General features: G+C 39.8%; 1 protein-coding gene and 1 pseudogene across 1 annotated transcript in view; one reads left to right on the top strand and one right to left on the bottom strand.

Annotated features, from left to right (window-relative positions):
* Positions 1-10,589, bottom strand: part of LOC121719003 (zinc finger protein 3-like) — a 31,702-nt gene extending 21,113 nt beyond the window's left edge. Inside the window, exon 1 of the mRNA XM_042104501.1 lies at positions 10,530-10,589. The gene's annotated coding sequence lies outside the window, so the exon portion shown is untranslated. The remainder of the gene's footprint in view (positions 1-10,529) is intronic.
* Positions 1-15,445, top strand: part of LOC121718896 — a 172,851-nt pseudogene that overhangs the window by 44,543 nt on the left and 112,863 nt on the right.

The following is a 15,445-nucleotide window of genomic DNA, read 5'->3' as shown; positions in this document are numbered from 1 at the left end:
ACTGCACTGCAACCTACAGCAACAATCACATAGTGAAATTTGCTGACGACACAACTCTGGTGGGTCTCATCACCAAGGGCGACGAGACCCAATACAGGTTGGAGGTCGACCATCTGACCACGTGGTGCAGGGACAACAACCTCCTGCTGAACGTCAGCAAGACCAAAGAGATTGTTGTTGACTTCCGGAGAGGTCACACCCAACACCTGCCACTGACCATCGACGGTGCTGTGGTGGAGAGAGCGAGCAGCACCAAATTCCTGGGGGTGCACATCAGCGAAGACCTCTCCTGGACCACCAACACTGCATCACTGGCGAAGAGAGCTCAGCGCCGCCTGTACTTCCTGCGGAAACTCAGGCGAGCAAGTGCTCCACCAGCCATCATGACCACATTCTACCGAGGCACCATTGAGAGCATCCTCTCCAGCTGTATCGCTGTGTGGGGCGGAAGCTGCACTGAATACAACAGGAAAGCCCTGCAGCGCATAGTGAACACAGCTGGAAGGATTATTGGTGCTTCACTCCCCTCCCTGAAGGACATTTACACCACCCACCTCACCCGCAAGGCGACCAAAATTGTGAGTGATGCAAGTCACCCCGCTCACAATCTGTTCGATCTACTGCCCTCTGGGAAGAGGTACAGAAGCCTGCGCTCCCGCACTACCAGACTCACCAACAGCTTCATACACCAAGCTGTAAGGATGCTGAACTCTCTCCCTCCTCTCCCCCCTCCACCCTCAGCTACATAACATCCTGGACATTGGACCCACAATGGCCGCGTGCACTACTCCACTTGCACACTTGCACAATGGTACACTTTACAACTTGTTGTTGTCCTGAAAACACAACACATCTGCTGCTCTTACATAACTTGCACCACTATGTCACTTTCTTTCTTACTTAGGTCAAACAGAACTACCCAAGCCTTTTATTGGCCTGACTTTGCACTAGTATTTTATTGACTGTCTATGCACAATTTAAACCAAATTTTGCTGCTCTTATTTTTTTTCATTATTATATGTGCCCTCTTATTTACTTACTTTTTTGTTTACTTGAATGTTATGTTTGTCTGTGGACTTAAATTGGTAAAATATGTCTTGTCTTCACCGTGGGATAGAGAGAAACGTAATTTCGATCTCTTTGTATGTCTGGAACATGTGAAGAAATTGACAATAAAGCTGACTTTGACTTTGACTTTGACTTTGACTTTGTGAGAAAGGTAGTGCAAATAACCCAATATAACCTAGAGAACTTTAGGTATATAAGGAACTGTTTGACAACACCTGTAGCAAATCTATACATGAATACTATGATAATCCCTCACCTAACATATTGTATGACAAGCTGGACCCAGGTATGTAGCACAACATTAAGGCCTATTTTATCTCTTCACAAACAAGCACTTAAAGTCTTGGACAAACAAACTTTACCACCACTGTAACATTCTTAACAAATATAACCTACTCAGTTGGGAAAATATTTTAAAACACAGTGATGCATGCCTAATTTAAGATCATTAATGGGAAGGCTCCCCCTCCACTCAGCACTTTTATACAACAAAAGTCATCTAGCAGCAGAACCACAAGGTCTGCCTTAAGAGGGGACTGTGTAGTCCCTCTTAGGTCCAGTTCCTTTGGCCAATTATGTTTTTCTATGAGAGCCTCTAAACTATGGAATCAATTGCCAGTGGACATTAGAAACTCCATCTCTCACCATACATTCACACACCATCTTAAGGACTGGCTTTTGAGCATACAAAAATGTGAGCACTTCTCATAATACATTAATGTAGGTCTGCCTCTATAGTTTAGCTGTCCTGTAACCAGGGCTTGAAAACGAAATTATTTTTCAAACGTTCCGTTCCGAACGGTTCAGGTAGGCCTATGTTTAACGTTTTCGTTCTTGCATGCGTTCCGCCACAAACATATCGGTCCTGAACCGGTTCAGAACGCAAAATATCGTTCGTTCTTAAAGTTCCGGCAGTGTTTGGCGGGCCTATCAAGTCTATTTTTGTGGACTTTACCTTAGATGAGACGTAGGGGAGAGCCGGGACGATTGAAACACGGGACGAATGAAACAATCCAGTTTTCTCCGAGTGTGATGATGATAGACAGACGTCCTTCGGTCAAAACATAGAGCATGTTAACCTTCTATCAGCCAAATATCTTCCTGCTATGTCATTTTATCACGGAGTTACTGGCGATAAACGAGTTTTGATGCGCAAAAGTAAACTTCATTAGTGGTTAGATTTTTTCGATTATCAATGAGTGTTTTTCATTTAAAGGTTTGACTTAATGCTTATTCAGTAGACCATTTAGTGTTCTCCACAATCCCAGACTTTCATATCGCATGCTTGTTTACATGGAAAGCAAATCAAGCTGTAGTGACATATGTCTGTGTCGGGACGATTGAAACACGTGTTTCAATCGTCCCGACCAGGCTGTAACTCCATGTATTTTAATTAAATGCACAAATAGGTGTGTTTAAACAATTATTTATGGAGGTAAGACATAGAAAAACAGTTTTAGGAAGATGAAAATACATTTGGGCCCACCAGATAGGGGGTTGAGTTTCCCCATGTTATCCTATGGAGACTGACGGCCGGTGGGTCGTTAAGCCTACTTATTTGGATGTGCATTGGCCTAACCCACCTAAAAACCTAGTGAAACGACATTTTCAACAATATAAACATGATATAAATGGGAAAGCTTACCGTTCTAGCTATAAACATGGCAGAATCATCCACAGGGCATGATATTTCAAAAACCGCTTCATACACGCTTCATGATGATGGCAATGAGTTGTTAACAGACATGCACAAAGACGTATAGCCCTGCAACAATATATCTAAAATAAAAACTTTTGGGAGTACCATTCATGATATGTAGTAAAATTTCGAAGTTGTTGGATGTTTATATGGCTTAAACTGTATGTTTCATTCGTCCCCTTATGTTGTTTCAACTGTCCCGACCAGGAGGGACGAATGAAACATTACGCACATCCCACTTTTGTTGTAATAATTCCTGAACGGTTTTGTTCAAAGCTGAAAATGCATCTGTATTTGACAGAGGACAGATGTAGGTTACTAGTGACCAAATATTAGCTTTCAGTGTGGTACGATCGCTATGTAAATTACGTTTAATTAAAAAGTGTTTCAACTGTCCCGGCTCTCCCCTACTCATTATTTCCCCTTGATTTAGCCTACCGTAGCTATGCCCAAAAATAATAAATCACAGGCAGCATCCAAAAACATTCAGATGGGCTATCCATCCCATAGCCAGACTTACTGTAGGCCTAACCTATGCCTATAAATAATTTCTTATCAAAAATATTTCTGGATACGTGCTAAACTCCTTACCTGATTGTAGCCTAAGTTTTATCCATATGGAGATCTTCAAAGGTTTGCGCTATAATTCCAACCCTGTTTATAAACGAACCTGTCTGTTGCTGACAAGGCCTATCTCATATTTCCCGTTTAACTCTTCTACATAGAATAGGCTACAATTGCGCAAACATTTCAAATCCCGACTTTAAAACAACAAGGCGTGGACAGGCAAAATAGGCTATTACGCATAGGCTACAAACAATTTCCAAATCAGTTTCAGTAGCCTACGCTACGACCTGGCCTAAGATCCGAAGTGGCAGACGGATAGGTTACATTACAACAGCAAGACAAAATATACACATTTGGACCAAAGGTCCATTTATTCATTTTTTCTTTTTTTTCAAACTGCAGAAATCGAATTATTAGGCTGTTCGCCTACAGTAGTTGGCTACATAGCGGCTTGTTAGCTCACATTAACAGTGTAGATGCGGGCTTGTTTTTCGCACAACCGGAAATAGTCTCCCTGACATAGGATATGCTTTTGTGAAATTCTATAAAATATATAGAGAACAAAAAAAACGTTATTAACCGGTTTTGTGGATTTCAGAATAACGTTTCTGTTCCGGAACAGTTGAAGATCATTTTGTTTTCGTTTCCGTTTCTGCTCCTCGTAAAATTCCGTAAAATTCCGTTCGTTTTCGGTTTTCGTTTTCGTTCCTTGAACCGTTTCGGAGCCCTGCCTGTAACCCATGGTGTATGTATGATAGATAGATGGATAGGTGGTTACTTTATTGATCCCTTAAGGGTTGTTTGGCTGTATGGTTATATGTCTTATGTTTTAAATGTTTTATTGGAGCTAGTATTATGGCATTATGTTCTATTGCTGTATGTCAATTGCTATGTGATTTAATGTTTTTTTTTAGCCACCATGTGCCTAGTATAACATCTTGCCAATGGACTACAGTTGAAAATTAGCCTGCTGGCTAACACTGGCACATTTACAGAAATGTTGATCAATGTGCACTGTCCTTTAAATAAATAAAATAAAAATAAATAAGATTAACGTACCTGCAGTAAAAACCAAGCATGTCCGACATCCTCAGATTTATTTCGGCTTCAAGAAGAAATGGGAATTACACTTCATGTGAACATCGTCCTATCCTTATTAGGCGTTCTCTGCAGTAAACTACAGTCCTTGTAGAAAGCGTCCATTGTTTTTCCAACCCACTTTTAACTTCCAACAAAATTACGTCTCACTGCAACGATGCGCCATCTAGTGGACAAACGACTACTTATCGCCAATACTGGAAATGCAGCCATGATGATGATGAATATTTATTTTGGCTTTCTTTTAATCCTACTGAATTTGTAATTATGTATCGGCCGTTCTAATACCGATAGTATGTGGGTGCCTGTGTGTGTGTGCATGTGTATATGTGTGCACCGCCATCTACAGGCCAATGAGTGTACATTCACTAAATGTACACATAACATTTTAGACCCCCCCCCATGGATGAAATTCTACAAAACTTGGCATACCCCCAGAGAATGCCAGGTCAATCATACACATAAAATTTGGTGCCGTTCTGAACATCTTAACTGAAGATAGGGGCGATTATTGCATTTTCATTTTTTACCGGGGGGGGGGGGGGGGGTGCAAATCACAAATGAGTGATTATGGGCCAGGTTGATGTGGGCCCTTGAGACCAACATACCATAAAAGATTCTTCATCCTTAGTGCCACAGTTCAGGTAGTTATTTAGGAAAAACTGCTTTTTTTTGCAGTTCGGGGGGGGGGGGGGGGGGGGGGGGGAGAGTGGCCCCCGGGGACGAAACGAAATTTTTCCGTAAAAGTCTAGTGGGGCTACATACCCACCAAATTTCATGTGCCCCGGTGGTTCGGTGTCCCAGGTATCGTTGACCAAAAATTCAGGAAGCTTCGCTAGCGGCGGTCATAATAAAATGGTCTAAAGCATGAATCGACAAATGTGATGCATGTGATAAGACAAATTTGAACGTGAAATTGAACTGTTATATTCAACTTACTATTAATATCTCATTGCTTCTAAGCATAATACATTTAAATGTTAAAACAGCTTGCCATGAATGCACACACAATGGTAAACTCTGCTTTCAAGTTTATCCAGTGTAGGCGGCTTGCCATAAGGTATGTTAAAAAAAATTTAAAAAAAATTTGATGTCAAATATCAACATAGTGTGCTGAAGGATGATCAAGCATGACAGGCCAGGCACGCGTGTTTTATTTTTATCTTTGTGATTATTCATTAATTTTGTGACTTATGTTGTATTTAATATGCCACTTAAGAAGCTTTAGTCCTTAGGGTGAAAATTTAGATTAATCTAGATTAATTCATTTGAAAATATGAGAAAATGACTTTTTTTAATGACAGCCCTAATTAAAATATATTCTGTAAAAATTAAGGTGGTGATAATGACCTCATACTCGGTGTTAATGGGTCTAAACAGTGTGGGTTTAGTGATATTTTACCTGATATTGACAAAGTTATGAAGTCGATTTAGGGTGCTCCTCTCATATAGTCTATCCCCGTGTTCCAATACTCGTACCCATACTTCCCGTACTTACTATTTAGGCTGCATCCGAAATGAATGAAGCTTATAGTACGGGAAGTATAGGTATTGGCTGCTTGATTCAAATATGTATGCCAATATGGCCGCACATACTTTTAGAATGCTTTGTGCTTCATCAGTGTCTCAAATTTTTACTTAACCTACTTAGCAGAAACAGCTTTAAAGGGAAACCTGGTAGGATTAGCTATATTTCCCCCTCTGCTGGAGAAATTGTGCATTATGCTATTTGGGAAAAGGTAACGATAAAGCACATGGATTTGTTAGCTAGCGAAACGGTTAGCATAAGTTCAGAAGAACAATGTGGATGTTACAAGGTAAGAAACACGATTTAAAACAAGTTTCTTGTTTCTCACTTCTCTCTCCGGGGCGGTAGTCTCAATGTTGGTTTTCCCCCTGGGGACGCTAGGGGCAGCGGGAAAAGTCACCATTTTCACCGGAACAGGTCATTTAACCATCCAAATGATTTCTAAATGGCTTTATTACATTGAAATTGAAATTGCCAAGTTCCCCTTTAGTGCAATAGTTTGCAGCACATTGATTTTCTCTCTTCTCCTTTTTTTAGGATCCAAGACAAGCAGAGTCACATTTATTGCTACCATTTATTGCTACCAATTAAATACACAGGTTTGTACACTGGTGACAGCATCTGCATAATTTCTAAGATATGTAATGTTATTGGGCATCTTGTAAAGCTAAAAGATGCAAAGTCAAGAAATTAGTGAGGGACACAGAGCAGGATATTCTCTTTGAATATAATTTATCAGCTGCTAATTCCAGTTCTGAAAACACAAATCCTATCACAATCTCTTCTGGTTTCCCAACAGCTTCTGACTTCTCACTAAACAGACCACTAGTCAACAGTGATCAGCAGGAAGATATCAACATGTGCACTGCACAAACAGATTCAGATTTAGATTGTGAACCTGACAAGCTGACGAAATTAAACCTGAAAGTGACAGTGGCCCTGGCAGTGATGATGAGCCTAATGAAGACTTCTGATTGGGCCACATCCTATTCCGTCTCTTTGCTCTTCATCTTAAGGGTGTTTCACCTCACCATTCCCAAAGATGCAAGAACATTACTTGGAACACAAGCAGGTGTGCCTATACCTCTAAAATAGGGGGAGAATACTATCATTTTGGGATAGTACAGGGAGTACCTTCACGGTTGCAATGTTTGAGTTTACCGGCAACTCTGACTACTCTTTTATTACAATTCAATGTGGATGGTCTACCTTTATTCAAAAGTTCAAAGCTTCAGTTCTGGCCCATACTTGGGTGTCTGAAATGTGACTACACTAAGTCCCCTTTTCTTGTTGGTATCTTTTGTGGTGAAGGCAAGCCAAAGAGTCTTTCTCAGTACCTTTAACAATTTGTCGGAGATCTTAAGAAATGTACTGACTGAGTAATGGCATTATGTATCTTGACAAGAAGTTTGAAGTGCTGGTTTCCTCTTTTACTTGTGATGCTCCAGCCAGAGCCTTCATTAAACAGACTAAGTCACATAATGGATAAGCAGGATGTGACAAGTGTTTTCAAGAGGGAGTATGGCGAAAGAAAATGGCATCCAGAAACCAAAGTGAGGCTAAGGACAGACGACAGTTTCAAGGATAGCGTTGATGAGGAGCACCACATTGGAACCAGTCCTTTATCTGAGGTGGTTAATATGGTGTCCATGTTTCCAATAGACTATATGCATCTCAGCTGTCTCGGGGTAACTCAAAAACTTTTGAATATGTGGTTAAAGGGGAAGAAGACAACGAGGCTTCCGTCACAAACTGTAGGGATAATTTGAGAAACTCCTTAAGCTGCCCTCCCACATGCCCTGTGAATTTAATCGAAAACCATGTTTTATTCATTGCATTAAAAAAATCAATCTTAAAAATATCTAATAAATGGTTTTATCCATAGAAACGAAATGAATAAAATATTTCTGTGGTTATTATACAGTTAGTCCTATTGTGGGCGGCATAGTCTTACTGCTAAATAGAGTGTATTTCAGTCGAGGTTGATGTTGATTGTTCTGCAAGCTACAATGGCCATCACTCATTTTAATACTTAAATATATATTATGCTCATTAATTCATCTAAATGAATGTTATACCGTTTAGATAATGGTTGAACCAATATTGATTCAGTAACATTATTTCAACATAAAATCAACTGAAATTTAAATGTAGTTTCTCATTTAGATGATGGTTGAATCACCATTGATTCGATATCGATATGGTTGAAGATCCAATGTTGATTCAACAGAAAGTAGAGGGGACACTTTCAACATCGGATCAATGTTAGGCTTCAACGTAGTTTCAACATTTCTGCCAAACCATATTTCAACGTTGATTCAGTTGAATTTTGCTATGTGGGCAGATAGATAATTGCACAAAACTCCCAAGATATCAGAATGTCCAATAAACCATGCCTTAATGATCTGTTTTGGCAAAAGGTAGGCCACTACAGAGGTAGAGGATCGGGCATTGTAATGCAGCATAAGTACATTCGTCAAACTAAGCTAGCAGTTGTGTAGGCAAGCATGCGTGGCCAAGCCTTGAAACTCATTTGGACATCACACACACACAAAAAAAACCAGATGATATGACACTTTAAAGACATCAACATGTGCTAAATAGCCCATTTAAATATGGCTGAATGAAAGTAGCCTAATGACAATTAGATATTGTGTGGCCTAGCCTACAGCCTATCAAAACATAGAAGCCATATTGCATAATCGCAGGCCTATTAAGGTTTTGCACCTACGTCATAATGTCATGTGACCGTTTGTTTACAACTAGAGTGGTAGGCAAGAATGGTAGGCAAGGCACTGCAGAGTGGTAGGCAAGCCTACAACAGTCGGGTTGCATAGGCTACACATGGCTACAAAAAGCTTCAAAATTGAAATTTGAATATCAAATATTGACCGGGATGCCGACCACTTGTGTAGGACAGTTGGTTTTACAATAAGAAGCAAAAAGGCAACGAACGACCGTTTAGCCTACCTATCTCGTGGTTGTGGAGGATGATCGTTAGCAGCTGTGAAGTATTTTACTCTCAAGATGGCCTAATTGTGTAGCCTACTGTCTACGAAGACGTAGGGTAAAATACAACTATCTACAGTCGTCCAAAAATGAATTGCCAGAGATAGGCTATGAAGGGAAAAAGTGCAGCATTTTAAACATGGCAAGATTATTTTTACCGGAACAGTTTGTTCTAATTTGTCTCGTGAAATTCGTGCTTGTGGACATCAATCACCTATCTTCTGTCCTTCTATTTCAAGTTATCATGAGTGTCATTTGATTATCACAAAATAAATCAAAACAGAATAGGCTTATGTGATAGCCTACAGCTCAGTTAGGCTAACTCCCTTATGTCAAAATAAACTGATTTTTGAGCTGAACTTAACACAGCAACCTCAAACACCGCTTGAACCTAGGCTACTGCTTCAGTCATGTAAGAAATAAGCATAAGTTCATGAATTCATAAGTTTATGAATTATCTTTACCCGTTTAATCAAGTCCACATTACTAAAATAACAGCATATTTAAAGGCTGAGCTAGCATAACAGCCTAATATAGTCGATACTGCAATGAACTAGTAAAAAAGTTTCATACAATTAATGAACTTTATCACTTACATTCTGAGTTTTTCTGGGTGGTTATATATCCATGCAGATCGTCTTCGAATGAGTCATCGCTGTTATATGTTATAATATGTTACAGGATTCATGACTTTAACGACATTAATGTTACATGATGCTGACTGACGCTGTAGGCTACCGTTTTAACGTCTGCTGAGTCTACATGCCTACCAAAAGCTGGCGCTGTTCAGATCAAGTTAAATGATTAAATATTGTTTGATTTTGTGTCAACTTTCAGAGGGAAGACATGTTCCTTTCTGGCCAAATTTCACAGCTTCTAAGAAAGTCTATCGTCTTCGTGTAAACCGAGTTTTGAACAGAGAAAAAAAGTTAGGCTACATGCAGGTTCTCCCATAACGTTATCGATACAGATCAATGCACCAAATCAGGGCGATTTTAGCGAAATAACGTTCCTGTGACAGGCTATCAAATATTGAACAATGGGATAACGTTTCATCATCACCTTTATTGATGCCTGAAATGTTGACATTGCTGAAATACAGAGATGTAGCCTACTGAGAGGCAGCTGCAGACAACGATGTTCAATGGGTTCAACTTGTCCCTTGCCTACCAGGTGGATGTAAACAAAGCTATAGAACCTAGAATACGTCACATGAAAAACGTTAATACATACTCGACCACCAGTGGTCGTCGAAATTGTTACGTTTTTCCACAGTAACCCATATCAACATTCAAAAACGTGTTAAATGTTCAGTTCCATTTGATTCACGTTAACCTCCGTTTATATTCACGCTAAACTCCACTCGACTCCACCCATGGAAACTCATCTCAGAAAACGTAGGCTATCATCATGGTAACAGAGATCCGCTTTTTTGGCGATTTTTAAAAGGGTCTGCTACCTCGAAAACGTAGCTTACGTTCACCAGACTGATACAATCCATTTCTGATGTCGTTGGACAAAGAGGAAGCGAGATGTTACATTATTATATGGAGAACATACCTCAAATAGATTTATACAAGTAGATCGTTCTTTCGGACCAATCTCCTACGGTGTCGTACAATAGCAAAACAAACTTTCTCGTGGATCTTCAAAATTTCTTCTGTTATGATGGTTGGTCCACCAACAAGACTAGGACGAACTACTGCCATCTTCTGGACTGGAGTTTCAAAGCAGGAAAATGTGATTTTAACTATTTCCTTACCATCTCTCATACACGTTCCACTGTTGGCTATTCTGCAAATTAGTAGGCTATTTTGCGATGTTATTTTTACTCACGTAAATGCATATAACTACATTTTTGAATGCTTTCAGCGAATATTAGACTACATAAGAAGTTGAATGCCATGTCACTGGCTACGTTTCCGTACCCCATATTCCAATTAAGGAGGACCATATTCTGGTTATGGCAATATTCAGAATACGTCATGTGCTTATGTAGGCTAACGAACAGAATAGGCTATTTACGCAAGGTAATCAGCATGCTGAATAAAGCACTAACATGCAGAAGTAGTATTCTCATACACACATGTGATATATGACAATATATTTAAATTACATACATAAATATGTTAATGTATGTCTCAAGTCACATATAGGCTATACACATAAATATCAAATATATTTCAAAATATAGCAAAATTGGCCGTTTTTATGTCACATATATTTTGTCAGTCTATATTTTTCCAGTCCTCTTTTCATTTGCATTTAGTATTTTAATAGGCATAGCACATACCTTTTGTCTTCTCCCTCTGCATATGGTTGACTAGCAGGCCATATTCATATAATTATGCTTATTCCTTCAAGAAGTTTGGAATCCCTCTCAGTCATTTATCTGATGCTAAACTTTATGTCTGATGGTAAACTTTTCAAAAACTAAACTAGATGAGGAGGTGTTTGAAGAGGTAATGGTTTCCAACCACAATCTTGGTCGTGTTTACAAATTCTCCTTTGACAGTACACCTGAAGGTAGGTAGGCTACTCCTAATAAGGAGGACATCAGTGAGCAGACTTAAAAACTCCTGATTTGATTGAATGCACATCTCAGGTTGACAGAACAAAGTGGAAATAGGCATTCAAGGCGCTGCTAGCCCAACAGATTTTCCATTTATGGGACAATGAATAATCTTTCTAATTCTGCAGATTTTGATACTGAGGTGATGCAGGTTAGCCAAGAAAGTTCCATCCTGGATGTTGATGTCGTTTTGAATATTGACAGCCCCCTGCAGATGCACTCAAGGTCAGGCAATAAAGCCATTGTAAGAGATTTTTTTTTTATTATTAAGATAGTGTCCTTGTTCCGTTTCTAACAACATATTTGTTGCATATAAGTGCAACTGGAGAAATGTGAACCTTAGGGTCACCCTGACCAAATCTGTTACACTATTTACACCACAGGATGGCGCTCCAAACAAAATAAGACATAAAGTCTTTGCCCAGCTAGCTAACCTGTTCATCACATGATCCAACACAAATGCAATGCAAAACGCATGCATTGACTTTTGTGTTTCTCATCTTTGATAGTCATAGAGGACATTCTGAAACAGAGGCCTGGAGAAGACCAGATCATAAAAGAATACCGAAGGACAAATAAACTTACAGATGCTACTAGACAGAAACTGGTCAAAATCCATGGTCTAATAATTTCTATAACATAACATTGGAACACTATCATCCAAAGTGAATCTCAATATGCTCAATGTGGGGTTCACAAGACTGGAATGTTTTTGCAGAGATAGCCACCCAAAGAACCCTCTCGTCACCATCTAATCACCACACATGCAGTATGCTCATTTTCTTCACCCCTCACCTGTTAGCTCTGCATGCTGTATTGCAAGAAAGAAGTCCATGTTAATGACATGGTCTTTATGCTTTTAGCACATCACCATCAAGAAGTGTGAAGGAACTGTATGCTAAGGGACCCCTTTTTTTGAAAAGGGTTGTGTGAGTATACTTGTCCTTTACCCTCCACCCCCAAAGAAACTAATTTATCAACCAGCTGACACCAAACTAATTATGTAATTTCAAGTTAAAGGAGAATTCCGGTGTGATATTGACCTAAAGTGTATTGAAACATGATACCGAGTGTGAACGTATGTCTCATAGCCCATCTCGACTTGTCCCCTGCACTCCAAAATCTGGCGCTAGTTAGCCGATGCTACCAACAACTTTTTCAGTAGTGGTGCTTCGGCATCGGGCTAGCCATGCAAATAAATCACTGTTTTACACCCATTTACGAGGCTCAATGTATCTCCACACTTCATTGGTAGACTTCCTAGGGCCCTGACATTTAAAACGAGACATTGAGAACTTTGAAAAAGCACTGGTAGTTTACTTACAAGACGATTTATACAGACAGTATCTTCACGAAGTTTAACGTTTGCAGCCATCTTGAATTTAGTCACGATAAGTCGAGCAACGAGTAAGAATGAACAGGTATAATAAGGGATCAGATTCCAAAAATAATTCAGTGGAAATGCATGGATTCCAGTTTCTTCCAGTAGCAGCAACTGGAATCCATGCATTTCCACTGAATTATTTTTGGAATCTGATCCCTTATCATAGCTGTTCATTCTTACTCGTTGCTCGACTTATCGTGACTAAATTCAAGATGGCTGCAAACGCTAAACTTCGTGAAGATACTGTCTGTATAAATCGTCTTGTAAGTAAACTACCAGTGCTTTTTCAAAGTTATCAATGTCTCGTTTTAAATGTCAGGGCCCTCGGAAGTCTACCAATGAAGTGTGGAGATACATTGAGCCTCGTAAATGGGTGTAAAACAGTGATTTATTTGCATGGCTAGCCCGATGCCGAAGCACCACTATTGAAAAAGATGTTGGTAGCATCGGCTAACTAGCGCCAGATTTTGGAGTGCAGGGGACAAGCCGAGATGGGCTATGAGACATACGTTCACACTCGGTATCATGTTTCGATACACTTTAGGTCAATATCACACCGGAATTCTCCTTTAATTTAAAATTAACATTTAAAATTATCTACTATGATTAAGCCTATTTATTAAAGCTTTTTTTTTTTACTTTTTTGAAGAGTGCCTTGGACAATCCATCTTTAGACATATATTTTTTTTCTACCAAAGAGCACCTTCACAAATACTTCAAGTTACCAGTGGTATTATGCCTCAGCCCTCCAAACTCGTTCCATTAATTTCAATTATGTTTGACTCAATCCTTTATATTGCTGTATAGGAACATTTCTATGACTCTGACAGTGGAACAGGACACTTCGCCTGGGGCATCAAGACAGTTCAAAATAGAGCCTCAGTGGATCAACCAACTCCGACACAGAACAGGACACCTTGCCTGGGGCATCAAGACAGTTCAAAAGAAAGCCTCAGAGGATCAAGCAACTCCGACACAGAACAAAAGACGTAAGGGAGGACCTGCCTCTGAACGAGATGTGACAGAGCCAGAGCTTAATGAAGAACAGCTGAAAGAAGCAATACCTCTCATGGAGCATGCAACCTGAAGAGGTGGTGTGAATCAAAATGAAGCAAACATTTGTTCATCGTCAGAAAATGGTCCATGACTCTCACCAGTCAACTGATGTGCCGTCAACATTTATTCATTTTGTTGATGTTAAAGGTTTGGTAAGTAAAATTCTCAATAGACATTGGTTCCCAAGTTTTATATGTGTAGTGACTGTAGTTATATTACTTTGATCATACACTAGGTAGGAGCTTTGAATTTTTGCTTGTTTAACCCTTAGAACCCGATTGACGCAAAGTGCGTCAAAAAACACACCCTTTCTTCTCTGTTACATTGCTCCGGTGTTACCAAATATACGGTTTCTGAGATTCTGAGTTTCCATGGGTGGAGTTTAGCGTGAATATTTATAAACGGAGGTTGTCGTGTGTGCGCGCCTAGAGACCATTCATGAAGCATGAATCAAATGGAACTGAAAATGTTGGTAGAAGACTACAGCAATTTTAACATGTTTTTGAATGTTGATATGGGTTATTGTGGAAAAACGTGACAATTTCGGCGACCACTGGTGGTCGAGTAAATGTACGGTTATGCAATTTGGCGTCTATGTTTTGATCTTGTGTAGCCTACAGCCTATCAAATTGTCATTACTTCCATTTAGCCTTGTTTAAATGGGCTATTTAGCACTTGTAATGTAGACATTACTACGTGACACAAAACCTAAAATCGAAATTTTGATGAAAATGTGCTTATTTTAAGCTAAGCTCTGGAATACGCCTTTCCCGCTATAGCAACGCGTCATATGACGTAGGCCGAGGCAAATAAGAGCTCGCGTTCAGCTCTCATTGTGGATGTCGATGTAGTTAGAGCAGTAGTGAGAGACAGAGCGAGAGATAGAGAAAGTTTTAGATCGAGTTTTAGAGAAGTCATAATGGTCAATTATTGTGTTAATGCTGGTTGCACGAATTCCAGCCTGTCAGGACATCATGTCCATCATTTTCCTTCTAGGAAAAGCAAGGCTTTTCGTTCTTGGGTGCGTTTTGTGCAGGTGAAGAGAGCAGACTTCACTGCTGCTTCTGTCACCACACACTCGGTCGTTTGTGGCGCACATTTCACTCCGGAGAATTATCGACCTGGGGCTCGTTTCTAGAAAGTGTTGTTTGCTAACTTGCGTCGTAACCTTGGTAGTTCGCTCTATCGTTCTTGGATTTGGTGTTTCTAGAAAAGGTAGTTCGAACTCTCAATTGCAAACAAGGACGCAAAGTTTGGTCATTTGAACTACTGCCCTTCGGCAGTCGCACTTGTGTCGTTCCTTGGTAGTTTCCCAGTTGGTGTCCTGAGCGCCTAACCAAAAATCACAACTGCCTAACCAAAAGTTGCTAAGTGGATGTTTATCTCGTGACTCAATGATCGATCTATCATGTAGCTTTATTTTGATTAAGAGACTGACTCGGCTCATTCTTGCTATTTATGTTA

The sequence above is a fragment of the Alosa sapidissima genome, chromosome 9 (assembly GCF_018492685.1).
Source record: "Alosa sapidissima isolate fAloSap1 chromosome 9, fAloSap1.pri, whole genome shotgun sequence".
Taxonomy (NCBI): Eukaryota; Metazoa; Chordata; class Actinopteri; order Clupeiformes; family Clupeidae; genus Alosa; species Alosa sapidissima.
The sequence above is the reverse complement of the archived record's forward strand: the minus strand, read 5'-3'. Positions and strand labels throughout refer to the sequence as shown.